Source organism: Xiphias gladius, chromosome 10 (genome assembly GCF_016859285.1).
Source record: "Xiphias gladius isolate SHS-SW01 ecotype Sanya breed wild chromosome 10, ASM1685928v1, whole genome shotgun sequence".
Taxonomy (NCBI): Eukaryota; Metazoa; Chordata; class Actinopteri; order Istiophoriformes; family Xiphiidae; genus Xiphias; species Xiphias gladius.
Genome location: NC_053409.1, coordinates 19,957,903 through 19,972,692, shown reverse-complemented (window position 1 = coordinate 19,972,692; position 14,790 = coordinate 19,957,903). Strand labels below are relative to the sequence as shown.

Here is a 14,790-nt window from a genome sequence, read left to right as displayed (position 1 = left end):
ATGGAAGTGATTGTACTTCATGCCTCAGGTCCTCTCAATGTGGTGGGGCTACACTCAGACAGGACCAGTCACGCTGAAACTCGTGAAAAACAACCCCCTGATTACTTTATTGGCCAGTATACACACAGGATAGAAATTGTTAAAAAAAAAAAAAAATTACAATGCAACTATTTTTTCAGATGGTTCAGAAAACAGGGTCATCCAACACTGCAGGTGCCGTTAGCAGTGCGGTGCCAAGTTCAAGTGCGAGCCAGGAGCGAACAACCTATTAATCTCAGGTGCTTTACCTCAAAGGCAATAAAGTGAATTATAGATACTGTGCATCACGTTTAACACCGTTTCATTGTGGTATGTTTAAATTAGAAATCACCCGCAGTTGTGTGTGTCTGTGTCTGTTTGTTTCCCTTATAGAAACTCCTCTAACAACATGCAGAGATACGATCAAGTTTACAGGTATCTGCTTTCGGGGCCAAATTCGTGATAGACAAACTAATGTTTAAAACTGCCAGCCAAGCTTTTACGATATGTAAGATTAAAAAAAAAAAAAAGAAACTGGAAGGCAAGTAGACAAATAATGAGTGGCTCCTCTTTATTTGAAAGAATTGTTTATACTTTGTTGTCCTTTATTTATTACATTCATTTACCACGCTGTTAAAATCCCTACATTCACATTATTTGACGTCAGCATACTTGACGAATGGTCCTTCTGTCTGAGTTCTGCAAGCCGATCAGTCCCTGGCTGCTGTTCTTTAAATATGCATGTCTGTCTACCCTTCTTTCAGACCTACTATTGTGCAACCAAATGTCCTCCCCATCTCCACCATGACCTCCAGGACTTCTAGGGAGTCCCAAAAGAAAGTTTCCACCATCCAAATGTCACCAGAGTCTAACTTTCCTCCACTGCTACCTCCATAAATATTGTCACACACTTCCAATTGATCTGACTTCATTTGATTTTTGACTCAATGATACTGTTGGCCAGGGTTTTTGGAAATTCTCAAGTGTTTTTGAAACAAATGGTTCATTTCAGATACTGGTAAACAAAAGCAGCATTCCATTTGTAGCTAGCAACCATTGATTTTGTCGGCTGAAATGACAACTGTTGCTGGAACATTTTACGAGCTGTAGCTATGTAGCTAATTAAGCTAACTTTAGCTTTATGAGTTACTTGAAAACTCCCTGGCTGACAATTTAATGTTTCAAGCTGACTTGTTTTATAATGAAAACCCTGTAATACGCATGTCAGAGCTACATACAGTACATGATATCATGCTAAAAAACTGAATATCTGAATATCTGAATATCTGAATATCGAAAAAGTACACATCAAAAAGTCAGCGCGAGGATATGGACTACTATTTGGTAAACTTTCTTGGGTAATGACTTTTGCTCGGGTTGCTGGAGTGTAATGTCGGCAGCATGGGAAGATCAGGAAAAACCCCTTATTCCACCGTTGGGGTGTTGACATGTCTGTAGTTCTTCTAACAACTGGAATCCTATTCCTATGTACGCCGCTTCAACTTGCGGAGAAATCTGAAGCCTGACAGACCTGCCATGCCTAAGTTATGTTTACTAAGCTATGATTGGACAATCGCTGTTCATGGGAGGATTTTAGCGAACATGGCCATTTGTGATAAAATAGAAACAGAAATAGGAAAGGAAACGAAAAATGAAAAATGTGCCGTTAATGCAGTGAAGCCCAGTAAGTGTGATTCTGTCTTCTGTGTTACAGTATATCAGCAGTAGCCCCAAGACAGTTAAGTGGGTAATCTTTGTTTTTTTGATGGAGAGGGAGTTGTTCTTTTTCAAGGAAAGATAACTCAATCCATTACAAAGGTGCTTCAGTGCAGTAACATGTCTGTGTCCGCTTCCTTTGTTTTGACATAATAGAAAACTCAATCAACAGGTGAAGGCAGCCAGGTATTTAGAGGAGGAGGAGCCTGTGAGGGTTTTCTCCAGGAAAACGTGTTCAAGCTGGGAGATTTAATAGCATTGTCACATGTGAACTGACTGCTAAACAAAATAACAGTTTCCTCACCCAAGGGCTCCCATTGTACGGGATGTGTGCGTGTGTGTTGTGTATCTATCCGATTTCTAGAGATTTTCAGTTAGGATGGAGGGACTTTGAGAGAAGAAAGACACCAAGACCCCCCCCACCCCCCCCGCAGCCCATTCCAGTTCCTTACCGTGAACGTGTGGTTAACCAGAAAAAGCTGTTGGTGGGGGCAGAGAAAATCTTGAGGGAAGTGCACTTTGAGAAATCCCATTTTTCGGTAACGTTGAGGGCACTGTGGATTTGTTTAGGCCAAGCCCAACCGCAGATGTGATGATTATTATGATTGACTTTGTGCATTTGTGTAGGTCCGAAACACGCATGTTGCCTCTCTTGTTACCCCTGGCTGTACACAAGCTAGGCAGCCAGAAGTCAACCTCTGTGTGTGAGACAGAGAAGAGAAGAAAGAGGGACAGACGTAGAGTGGGAGGAGAGATGGAAGGCCAAAAACGAGGCAGTGAATGAAAGAAACAGATAGTGAGGGAAGAGGACTGAGAGAAGAGAGAATGACAGAAACAGCACGAGAGCAAGAGAGCAGAGAGGGAGGAAGAGGAGGAGGAGGGAGGGAGTGACTGAGCATTGCTTTTCAAGAGCAGAGAGAACAAAGGCTCCTTTGTGTGCAGTGCTGAGAGAGTGAAGTGGAGCCAGGGCTTAGGGAGTGTTTAACAGTGTACACCGACTGCATTCCTGCAATGTGATTACAAGACGCTTTTAATTTATACTCAGGAAATGAACTTAACTCTTCCCTCTCCTTGCATTCCCTTACACTCTACCTGTCTCTGTTTTCCTTCGCGCTGGGTTTCTTTTAGTGTTTTAATGAGCTCAGCTGTACCCAGTCAGCTTAAATTGTATGGTATGTGTGCCTTTTGTGAGTTTGTACAGTAAAGTTCATTTTGTGCTCACTGACCTGCCTTGCGGGCCAACCATCACAAACTCATATAGTAGAGCCAAACATTGTTGAAACTCGTGTAACTTTTTAGCTGCTAAGCGCTCCACTATGTTCACCAGCTAGATGTGGACTTTGTGTGACTGCTGCTTGGTGCTGGAGCACCTGGAGCTTTTTTTCACTGAAGTCAGTTGATGAGCACTGAGACTGAACCATATCGTCGAAGCTGCAGGCTGCGAATGAGCGGGAAGACGTTAAAACATGCTGGGGCAAACTGTAGAGTTGGATGATAGGAATTATATGTGGGTTTATCTCTACAAGCAACCCCTTTCATGTTACACACAGTCATTTGATCCATTGTGAATATAAAAAAAATACTGGTTAGTGCAGCTTTGAAGTAATTAAATATCAGAGTTTCAAGCTTTCACTTTCTAATCATACATTACAAATTCAAATTTTGTATGCGTGTGCACATTATCCAGTTCACTTTTAAATCGGCCAATATAAATTCAACTTAAAGGAAATTACTTTTGGATAGATTGATACGTACACTGGGGATATATATGTCAAATCGACTGAAAAACAACTCTGCCGCTGCCGCACCGAAAAATCCACAGCATTGTTTGCCAACTAGAGTGACATTATATATATGGGAAAGCCTCCATCATCTTATTTAGCAAATAACATTTGGGCCTCACAGAAGAACAGAAGGAGAAATCCGGAGGATCTGGAGGCCGAGATCAGGGCACATGGACAACCTCTGGCCTCGCTGCTGAAAAACACTTGGTGTATGTCTGGAAGTGGTCATCACAGCTGCTTGTTATCAGGAGGAAACATCTGATCTCGGATCATCGGCTCCCCTCCTCCTCCTCCTCCTCCGTGTCCTTGGGATGAAGACAAAAGTGTAGGCTCAGTGTGTCCTCCTTACATGAGACTGGCCAACTAACTGCTTCTTTTACAGCACACTTCCTCTCCTTTTTTTGTTATTCCACCCCTCGCTCCCCCACACCTGCCACCCACTATATTCATACATTTAAATGTAGAGATAAAGATAAAACTCCTCGCATTTCTCCTCGCTCTAAATCCTCCTCCTTGCTGTGTGATTTACTTCTTTCCTTTCCCTTTCTCTCTCAACATCTCTGCTCAGACCTGAGGCTCTGCATTGTCGACCTCGCTCTCAATCTTCCATCAAACGCAGAGAAAAAAAAAAAAATTTCACTAAGGGTAAAGAGAACCAGGGGTGGGCTGAGAAATAGAGTGCATGAAACAAGAAAAGAAAAGTTTTTTGAAAACTCTTAAAAGCAGGACAGGCCAGCTCCCACCCACCAGATTAGCTTCTCCTCAGAAAGACGGTATAAAGATTTAATTAGCGAACCGTTTCTGCATGGCCCACTATTCACCCTCTTTTTTCTTTTATCTGTATTTCAATATGCCCACTCTGCATTTTCCAGACCACCTCAAAACGTTAACTCCATCCTTTTCTTTCCCTAATCAGAAATGCAGGTCTGTGGTGAAAGGAAGGGCTAAAGGGTGAGATGAGTGAGGAGGGAAAGCGTTTGGAATTGGGAATGGGGGTGAGGGGTGTTACAGTATATTGTCCATCAAAAACAATACAGGGTTTTATATTCAGCTGGGATTAAGCGCCCAATCAACAGGTCTTGAATGCATTAAGAACCACATGAGAAGCTTATGTGTGTGTAGTGAGACGACTAAGCAGATTTATGTGTTTTTGTGTGTAGACGTGTCCACACTCATGCACATATATTTGAAAATGCATCTGTTTCTCTCAATGTCTGCAGTTCAATCCTCACTAAGCTACTGTTTTTGATCACCAAAGAATGCTGACGCATATGATCCGCTGTAAAACATCTGGCTCAAGTCCCAGATGCCCAGAAGAAGAGTTTTTAAGTGTTTACTCATAGTTTGGTCGTTGATGGTTCAGTTTTGACATTGAATGACTTGGTAATACTAAGGTGCGCAGAAAATAAGTAAGTTCTCCAACTCATACAACAGAACAAGTTGTTCGTAATTACCTTCCAAAACAATCCATATCCTATCTGGTGCGCCTAACAGCAGGATGACATTTGTCAGTGCCTTCCAATACGCCCTATGGAGTTTTTGTTGCACCAAATGCACCAACATTGGCAGTTATATCAAAACAAAACCCAATATTAACACTTATCCCTTTGGCTTATTTAAAAGGAGCAATACACTGTTTGTTTGTATCTGGTTTCATTTGGTTAACAATATGGCACAAATACACTACAAAAGTAGCTAATTTAAGCTATTTATCTGGTGGGACTACAATGTTAGCACCAGGGCTAACCACCTTGGAATAATGCATGAACATTCCCAAGACAGACAGATAAACAGACATATATACATACATACACATATATATATATACATATACATACATACACACATATATATATATACATACATATACATACATACACACATATATATATATACATACATATACATACATACATATATATATACATACATATACATACATACACACATATATATATACATACATACATATATAAACATACACATATACACATACATATATATACATACATACATATATAAAATACATACAGACACATACATATATATACATACATACATACATATATAAAATGTACATATACATACATATACATACATACATATATAAAACGTACACATATACATACATACATATATAAAATGTACACATATACATACATACATATATAAAATGTACACATATACATACATACATATATAAAATGTACATATATACATATATAAAATGTACATATACATATATACATATATAAAATGTACATATACATATATAAAATGTACACATATACCTTCCTCATAAAACATTTGCAAAGTTGATTTTTTAAAGTATTTTAAATCAAATATTGTTTAGATCAATGTTTACTAGCTTGCAGTCTTCTTCGTCTGTGTCTTTGCTGGCGCATTTCAGCATATCTTGGCACATTACTTACACCTGCTGATTAGTGAAATAGTGTCAAACCACTGGCAGGACCATGTCTCGCATCACCCATGTGCACGTGCAGACGACACACAACATAGGGACCCACTCATAGAAACACAGCTCCGTGGCACTACTAAAGATCTAAAACTCCACAGGGAACCATTAAGTTTGAGCAACTAAGGTTAGGGAGAGACTCTTGTCTTGGAAATGGGATGTGAATAGTCTCAAAGTCAGACGAGTTGAATGCCCAGTCATCCTGCCCTACCTTCACCCTAAGGCCCTTCAGACCAATTTAAACAATGTTTAAAAATCCACAGCCCACTCATTTATTTGAATGAGACCACTCTGTTGATGCATAGATATTGTGGAATATGTGCAAACGCATACTCTTGGCAGATTACTTTGGGAACGGGAACACCGTATTTCAGCTGTTTACGTCGCAATCACTGTGACAACAGATAAAGTAGCCACGGTGATAACTTTCTCATAAAATTATAAACCCCTATTCAGTGTTTAGGTGTCTGACAAGCCTTCGAGGATCTATCAGTCAGACTGGGCTTCCTGGATCGTCACGTTTCATCGTCTCACTGGTACCTGAAGCAACATGCCGCCAGCAACGCAGCCCTTTGCATTTTTGGATTTTAAAAGCCCCTTAAGAGGCTTTGTGGTGCTAAAGTAACATCATGTTACACTTCTGACAGAGAAAATGTTTTACTTGCATTGCCCCAGGAGGCGCTTGTCAAGATCTTGACCAAATGACTAAATGTTATTTTTGTGGTGAGGAAAGTCTCTGGAAAACCTTCAATAAATGTAATAAATTACATTGTAAAATTTAGGTTATACTTATTAGTATGGTCTCGGTTTTTAGTGCCAACATGATAGCTGACAAAAACAAGTGAAACGTTGCAGAGATTAGAGGGGATGGAGGAGAAAAGAGTAGAGGAGTGCAAAAAGAGAGAAGATGATAAACAGCTGAATACGTTTGGAGGAGGCAGCTCAGAGTGCCCGAGGGTCTGTTTTGTCAGTTGAAGAGAGACAGAGTGAGGGTCATAGAAGAGAAAAGCAGTGGGGGACTAAAAGGGGGGTCATGGTGTGGTGAAAGTTAGTCTGTATGAAATCCCTCTTTTTTCACTTTACATCAAAGCTGAGCCTGGCAATACAATTCAAAGAGGCAATCTGCATTTCCATAGGCTCCTACTGACCCTGCCTGCCACCCACCACCCTCCCACCCCTACACCAACACTACCACCCCTCTCTTCCTTCCCCACCCCACCTTCCTTATCCTCCAAAAGCTCTCCGCCAACTGCAACCGCCCTCCCATCCCACCCACACCTTTCTCCACCACTCACACAGCAGGACCATTGTCACCCACTCACATTACCCTTCAACTGTACTAAGACCAGTAGAGGGTGGATGTAATACGAAGAAACCAATCCAAACTAGAAATAAATAAGAAAAACATTAAGTACATGGCGGTGTGGAATGATGCTGATATTACTGTTTATTAATCACTGTCGAAAAAGCCCCCTTTTTGCTTTCACACTCTGGCTAAGTCTAAGGTCAAGGTCAGCTACAGAACAGCCTCTGTGTGCCTGGACTGGACTAGCTCGAGAGCACTTCAGCAGGGCAGAAGCTTGCCAACACAGGTCATGCATCCAGGTTATTCTGTAAAAAACCACCATGCTGATTGGTGTATAAATGAACAAAATCAATTTTTTTAAAGGAATTTCCGACCCTCTCGGTCTGATTGCAAATCATAGACACATGCATCTGACTTACTATTCCATGGGCTGGATCCTGTCTACCATTCATCTCTACATTATATTTTGAATGTTGGGTCATAAGCTAATCACAAACTTCATTAAAATAAAGAGAGAGAGTCATATGTACACTATCTTTTCATCTTTAACATCATTCATGGTAAACTTCCAGTCTACTTCTGTAAAATGATCTCTCCTTTTTTGAACAGCCATCCTATTAGATCATCTAGACTGATAATCTTCCAGGGATAGTTTGACATTTTGGGAAACACACTCATTTGCTTTCAAGCCAAGAGATGAGAAGACTGATAGTGCTCTAGGTCTGTACTTTAAAAATGAAGCTACAGTCAGCATCTGGTTAGCTTACCTTAGCTAATGAGTGGAACCGGGGTAAACAGCTACACTGGCTCTGTCCGAAAGGTAACAAAAAATAGGCCCACCAGCACCTCTAAAGCCCACGTGTTATATCTTGTTTTTTCAATCCATACAACGACCCTAGTGTAAAGATGACCATTTCTGGTTTACCAGCTGCTGGTATCAGCTTCATACTGACTGGACAAATACGAAACCGGTAGAGCTCTCATTTACGTAACTTTCGGCAATCAAGCATTTCCCAAAATATTCTAACTAACTAATATACTAACTATTCTCTAGATTGTCCTCAAACTCTACCACAAACTTGCAAAAACTTAACTTTTTTACTACACTTCCTGGGCTTGGAATAATTTACAAGATAAGCTTTCACATTCAAAACATGTTTCATGAAAAATGTTACTGCTCTAAATAAATAGTCAAGCTCTCTCTTTACTGTGCTATATGTTGTAAATGAATGGTGCCATTTTGGCCCAGTATGTCTTATAATAGAGTTTCTCAGCACACTTCATTATTAAATAAGGGTAAAAAAGGTTAAAGAAAAAAAAAACTAAAAATACAACATAGACAACATAGTTTCGTTGTTGATGTTGTTTTTGTGGCGTAAATGCCATCGACTGTCCAGGTAGTTAGTCATGAAATTATTGCTATAATGAATGAATGACAAATATAAATATATATATCAAATTATGACAGACTTCAGCTTTATGAAGGATTTATGGTACTTTTTGGATGAAAAAAAAATCTGGCTATGAAATTCTATTTGTTTACTAGCAATACATACTACATTTATTTACTTTGACTACTGCTGGATATTACTGTTTTTTTTATTTGTTCTGTTTTTGTTGATGCAGTGGTTTTTCTATGGGTGTGGGTTGACAGTTTTATCCACAGCCGGCCGTGCGGTGGGAACATTTTCGACTGGGTATAGATCTGTGTTTAGTGGTTTTCTGATCAAAATCTGCTCCATTTTTCTGGGTAATCAAGCTCTGAGACGAACCTCTTGGCCACAGATTCACCTACAGTGGCCTACAAGACAGGTACTTTAAAAAAGATAGATGTAATCTGTAGATAGATTTAAAAAAAGGGGGGAGCTGGACCTTCAAAGAAATTTTTTCAAAGAAGGACCGAGGTAGCTGTGACGCATTGGGTACCACACACTGTGGTCAGCTAGTGTGATGTGGTCGGAAAAAGACACACAGGACAGAGAGATGAGCCAGAGTGACGTCTAATAGACAGACACTTCAGTTGGAGCTGTTTATTGTGAAATAAAGCTTATAAATTAGCCAAGAAGCACTTTTCATATCAGTATATTGAGTTAGCCCCTACTGGTTCTCTCCTGCTGAGTCATTCATGACCAAGAGGTATCATGCTTTATAGTGTGTAATAGACTCACTAGGATTGTGTCATAAAAATAAGGATAACACAATCGCATACTAATAGCAGTATTCTGAATTATGAATTGTCTTACTAGATTAATGGCCTCCATATTTCACCATGGAAATTCATTCTACATTTTGGCAACAAAGACTGCATCTGTGATAAAATAATGTAAACTTAGAATGCACATAGCAGTGTTTGCCAGAGCTGTCGAGCGTACCCATGGCCATTTTTTGCAAATAGATGTTCATGTACGTGCTAAAACCCCTGTCTCAGGTCAAGAATGGCCTTAGGGAGAAGGACCCTTCCCATTCTCTAAATGTGGCAAGATTAGTTTCCAAAAACAATCTGCTTTCAAGCTGTTTTGGTCTAGAAATACGGCGTTTGGGCAGGGTTAAGTATAAATTTTAGCTAATAATTTGATACTGAAAGTCAGCTAACTTACCTGAATATGGCTATAATATACATCAGTGCTCCTTCAGTACCTTGAGTGAATATTGTGGTTTTCCTGATTATTTCATGACTGCAATTTCAGATGCACCTAGCCCCCAATTTTTAAGACCCATATATGTTATTGATGTTGAATGCTAAAAACATAACTGTTGTTTCATCTCTTTTAGAATGACAAGGCTTTTAAAATTGACCAGGCAGAAAAACAGAACATACAATTTAGTGGCACAAATGCAGTGCTACGTTACAACATGGTACATAAGCTACCATTAAGGTTTACACATCAATTATTTGGCCATGTGGGGGCGAAAGGCTGTAAATCACAACATCAATATATTACCACTTTGTAAAGCTGATATGGCAAACGGTTGCTTATTTACATATCCAGCAGTGAAGGACAAACATAATCATTCATTTAGAGTCTTGTTTTGTGCCACCTGATGACTGTAAGTCGAATAATCATTCTGCTCTTAGCTTTGTCGCCAGTGCATTGCGTCAAAGAGAAATCCAGAATTCACTTTTTTTTTTCCCGCACTACACTGCATTGTTTTTGTTGGTGCTGTTTTGCCTCCCAAAGCCTATTGCACAGCCTCCTTATTCATTTATCACTAATTATTCCTGCACCTGCAGTGATGGCAGAGAGAGAGAGTATTACTTCTACATCTAAATCATCTTTAAATCTCCCATTCGCTCCTTTGAAAAACTGAGAAACACAACACACACACACACACACACACACACACACACACACACACACACACACACACACAAACACCCCCACAACCACCTCTCTGTTTAGACAATGGCGGGATTTGGGAGATACGGGTGCACTTGTCCAGATTTCACGGTCCCTCAGTCACAGCGAAGTGTTGACCCCGGCAGTGCTGCGTTAGTACTCAAGACACCAGGCTCAATTCAACGGGGCCCTAAAATATGAAATACCCCCCTGTGTACAACAATTCTCTGTCCCCTTCGTCTTTTTCTTCCCCCAGTTCTCTTTCTGTCTTGTGCCTCTGTCTTTGCACTCAATTCCACTCTCAGCCATTGCTCATGCTACTGACACTGGAATGTGTTGCTTGGCGTGATTTCGACTTCGCTTCAGAGAGCGCTTCAGACAAAAAGCTCTATGCAAATTAATCCAGGTGCAGTTTTAATTTGGCACTGTTTGGAAATGTGGAAAAATCTTGAAAATCTGTAAAGAACGTGGTCAGCTGCTGTTTTTTCCCCCTTATGTGTAATAACAAATTAGAAATATATACTTTGTACGTTTCCACTAGAACAGTTTACCACAACAGGCATGACGGAGGTTAAAAAAACGACTCAATATTAGATGGAGGTCTGGTGTCTTTAATAAAACCAGTTGCATTGTTGTTGTTTAATTGCTTTATGGTTATGGCCTTATGATTCAAAAGTTGGCATCTTTATTTATTTACCACAACAACACTGATCACAGCATTAATAATAAAAGAAATCAAGTGCGTTGGAGGTTTTAGCAAGAGACCAAAATGGGGTGTGCCAACGCTTGGATAAACCAAAAGCTATTGTAACATATGACTCAAAGTCTTCGTAATTACAGCCCAAAACACAAATTCTCCCCTTCTAAAAAGACAAAAGAGCCACATGCATTTTATTTAGGAGCGAAATGGCTGAGCGAAATGGAAATTAATGATAGATCTTTTCTAGCTATACTTGGCTGACCCAGATGGGTAAAAGAAGATATTTTTAGAAAAAAAAAAGAAAACATCTAAACAACAACGATACCTGGAAGTTAGTTCAGGTGCTAAGCAAGCGCTAAGAATAGATACCTTTCTTATTAACTACTACAGGGCGATCTGGGTGTGCCGCATTTCATCTTGGCATTGATTCTATTGGCTGAGGTGTGCCTATCCCCTGGATCATACGAACCCGAACGGGCAGGAAATCAAAAGGGTGGATTCAGTGTACAGATCAAAACAAAGCTGAGCCTTAAGTCTCACTCACTCCTCCCTCAGTTCACCACAGGTAACATATATTTATTGATTCTCTCAGGTAATGAGAATGTAATGTTACCTTTAGGGCTTGTAACGTAATGGTTATTAATTAGTCATAGCAATTTGGTGAACGTAGATAGTGTGCCAGCACAGATTGTATTTGCTGGTATTAAATGAAAACTCTAAAAAAGAAAACTCTAAAAAAAAAAAAAAAAAATCATGAAAAAAATTTGAATTCGTAATGTATGCTTTGAATGCTTAAAGTTAAAGTTTGAAAATGTGATGTTTAATCACTTTAAAGCACTAATTCATATTTTTATATCAACAATGAATCAAATGACTGTAATGTGAAAGGGGTCACTTGTCACATGTCATGTTTTTTTTACAGCTTGTCATGTGCCCCCCCAAAAGTATGTATGTATGTGTATGTGAAAAGTATGTGGTAATGAATCCACAGAGAATTACTCCCCAACTGCATGTCCCCTGGGTTCTACATTTCTAGTGTTTTAGCGTAATTTAGCTTTTTTTTTTTTGTTTTACAGTCAGCAACTTTACTGTATGTTTCCTGTCCAGCACCAAAAACATGACTCCAAAGGAATGCGAATGTGTTGCGTTAAAAAGGCAACTGTTTGTTTACGCATTTGCAAACAACTCCATAAGGTAACATTATGTTATCGCAGTGCTGATTTTTATCAGAAGAGAGAATGATAAAATATTCATCGTACAGCATTTAGAGACGATACTGAAAACATCAACTACTCCCACTGGTTTTCACTTTAGTTTTGTCCTTATCTCATTTCTCACTTCTCACTTTCACACGACACCTTTACATCAAGATCACAGGATATTAAAACATATCCTGCCCAGTGAGAATAGGAAATCCTTTGATGCTGTCACCTTTTCAGGTGCTAAAAAAAAAAAAAAAAGGAACATGGCATTAGCAGCCTGATGACTGAAAGACAAATGTACGAGTTTATACAACTGTTTGGGGTTTTTTTTTTTTTTTCAGCTAATCTAAAAACGTTTCACAAACTCAGCCCAACCTAGAAGTTACTTAATTCACTGGGGAGCAAAGAAAAAAAAGAAAAAAAATTGTCAAACCTGAGGGACATTTCACTTAACAACAACAATGTGTAACTCAGTATTCATAACTAACTGCTATGGAGTTTTCAAGTTGTAAAGCAGTGTGTGATTGCATCCATAAGTAGAGTCATGTTCTCATCCCCATATGCAGCAATGTCCTCACCACACCTGCGAGTAATTTGTGAGCAAATTGTAGCTCTGATTAATCCGGAACAAAGATTTAGATTTAATATTCCAAATTGGAGGGATTACACCAGTGGAAAGACAAGTGCGGCTCGTCGCCTGGCTTCACCCTGTCTTCGTTTCACAACCCCTCCCTTTGCTACCACCTTCATCATCATCATCATCCCTCTGCTCTCCTTCCTCACTCTGCGCTGTGACCCTGTGACCCCTCGCCCACATCACTCACGGGTCATCAGTAAGAAGAAAGGGGGATTTAACGGCTAACTTGGCCCGAGAAGGCTTGTAGAGGTGGGGGCCAAGCGTGTCTCAGAGAATTCCTGTCTTCAGTTGACCCCCAGCCCCCCCCCACCACCACAAAATGGTACAATATGTACCATTTTGTCCTGAATATGTGACGATTTTTGCTGGAAATTGGATTTGAAAAAATGGGGCTTTTCTTATATTTGAGGAACAGAACTATAGTTTTTGAATGGAGAAAGCACCAGATTAACACAGCCTCTTACAAAGGGAGTTGAATTATGGGCTGTTTGTAGCGTTAACGTTGCTAGGCTAGCTAGGAGTGTTTTCAGCCTGTTTATAGTGAGTCTTTCAGAGTCAGTCATCAGTAAAAGTGTTTTGTTAGCCCAGTTGAACCTGCAGGAGTTTCTGAAGACTTGTATAACGTGTTTTGCTGCCACGGAGCAAATAAATCGATGACAACTGAAAACGAGTCTGTGGCATCTCGCGACTCTCTTTACTGCAGAAATGACCCAGTGAGGAGGAAATCTGTCAAACTGTCAAGAATTACAGCTGTAACAGATGATGAGCTCAAAAAAAATGTCTGAAATATGTTAACTGTCAGAGAAAATGATTCTGGCCGCTTAAGCGGTCATATAGGAGAGAGTGTGAGTGTGTGACTAGTGTGGGTTCTTACGTATTACTATATTTCATGTTTCCCTTATACAAGAGGAAAAGCTTCAATTCTCTCTCTTCTCCTTGGATTAATGGTATCTCGTATTTCCCAATATGTCATACTATTCATTAACGGTTTATAGGAAGCCTTCTGCAAATCAACAAGTGACTTTTTTCAGTACTTGCAGGGCAAAATAAGGATTTGAGGAGTGAAATTATGTATTGTTGTCTAAGAAAAGGGACTAAAGGATTAAAGGATCAAGCAGGAAATCACAAATGCAATGCCACCTTTTCTCTAAAGAGCCTCATATCACCCATTGAGAGGGAAAGTCATTGGAGGGTATTTGTTCTTTCCAGGACTCCTCAACTCACTGCTTCACTTCTGAAGCAGCGCTGGGGAGGCTGAGGCGGGGGGTTTAACCTCGAGGCAGGGAAAGAATTGAGAGAGGGACTTGTAGAATTATTCTAGCCTGATCAATAACACTATTAAACACTAATGCATTCAGTGGAGGCAGACTCAATTTGATTGTGAAGCTTTATTTGAACATGGCAGGAAGCAGCAGCAGCAGAGGCACATCAAAGGGAGGCTTTGTGAGGAGAGGACCAGATTAGGGCCGCTGACGCAAGGATGTACCCAGCCAAGAGGCGGCCATGAATACACACACGCACACACACATCAAGGAAAACTGCTTCAGCACACAAGCCAACACACTGCAAAGGCATTCAATCTAATTCCAGATTTTCCGTTCGCCTTCATTGGA

General features: G+C 40.0%; 1 long non-coding RNA gene across 4 annotated transcripts in view; it reads right to left on the bottom strand.

Annotated features, from left to right (window-relative positions):
* Positions 1–14,790, bottom strand: part of LOC120795031 — a 126,502-nt gene that overhangs the window by 64,517 nt on the left and 47,195 nt on the right. Inside the window, exon 4 of one of the 4 annotated variants that reach the window (XR_005708193.1) lies at positions 3,638–3,823. The exons of the other annotated variants lie outside the window; for them this stretch is intronic. This is a non-coding gene — a long non-coding RNA (uncharacterized LOC120795031). The remainder of the gene's footprint in view (positions 1–3,637; positions 3,824–14,790) is intronic. 4 annotated transcript variants of the gene reach the window in all.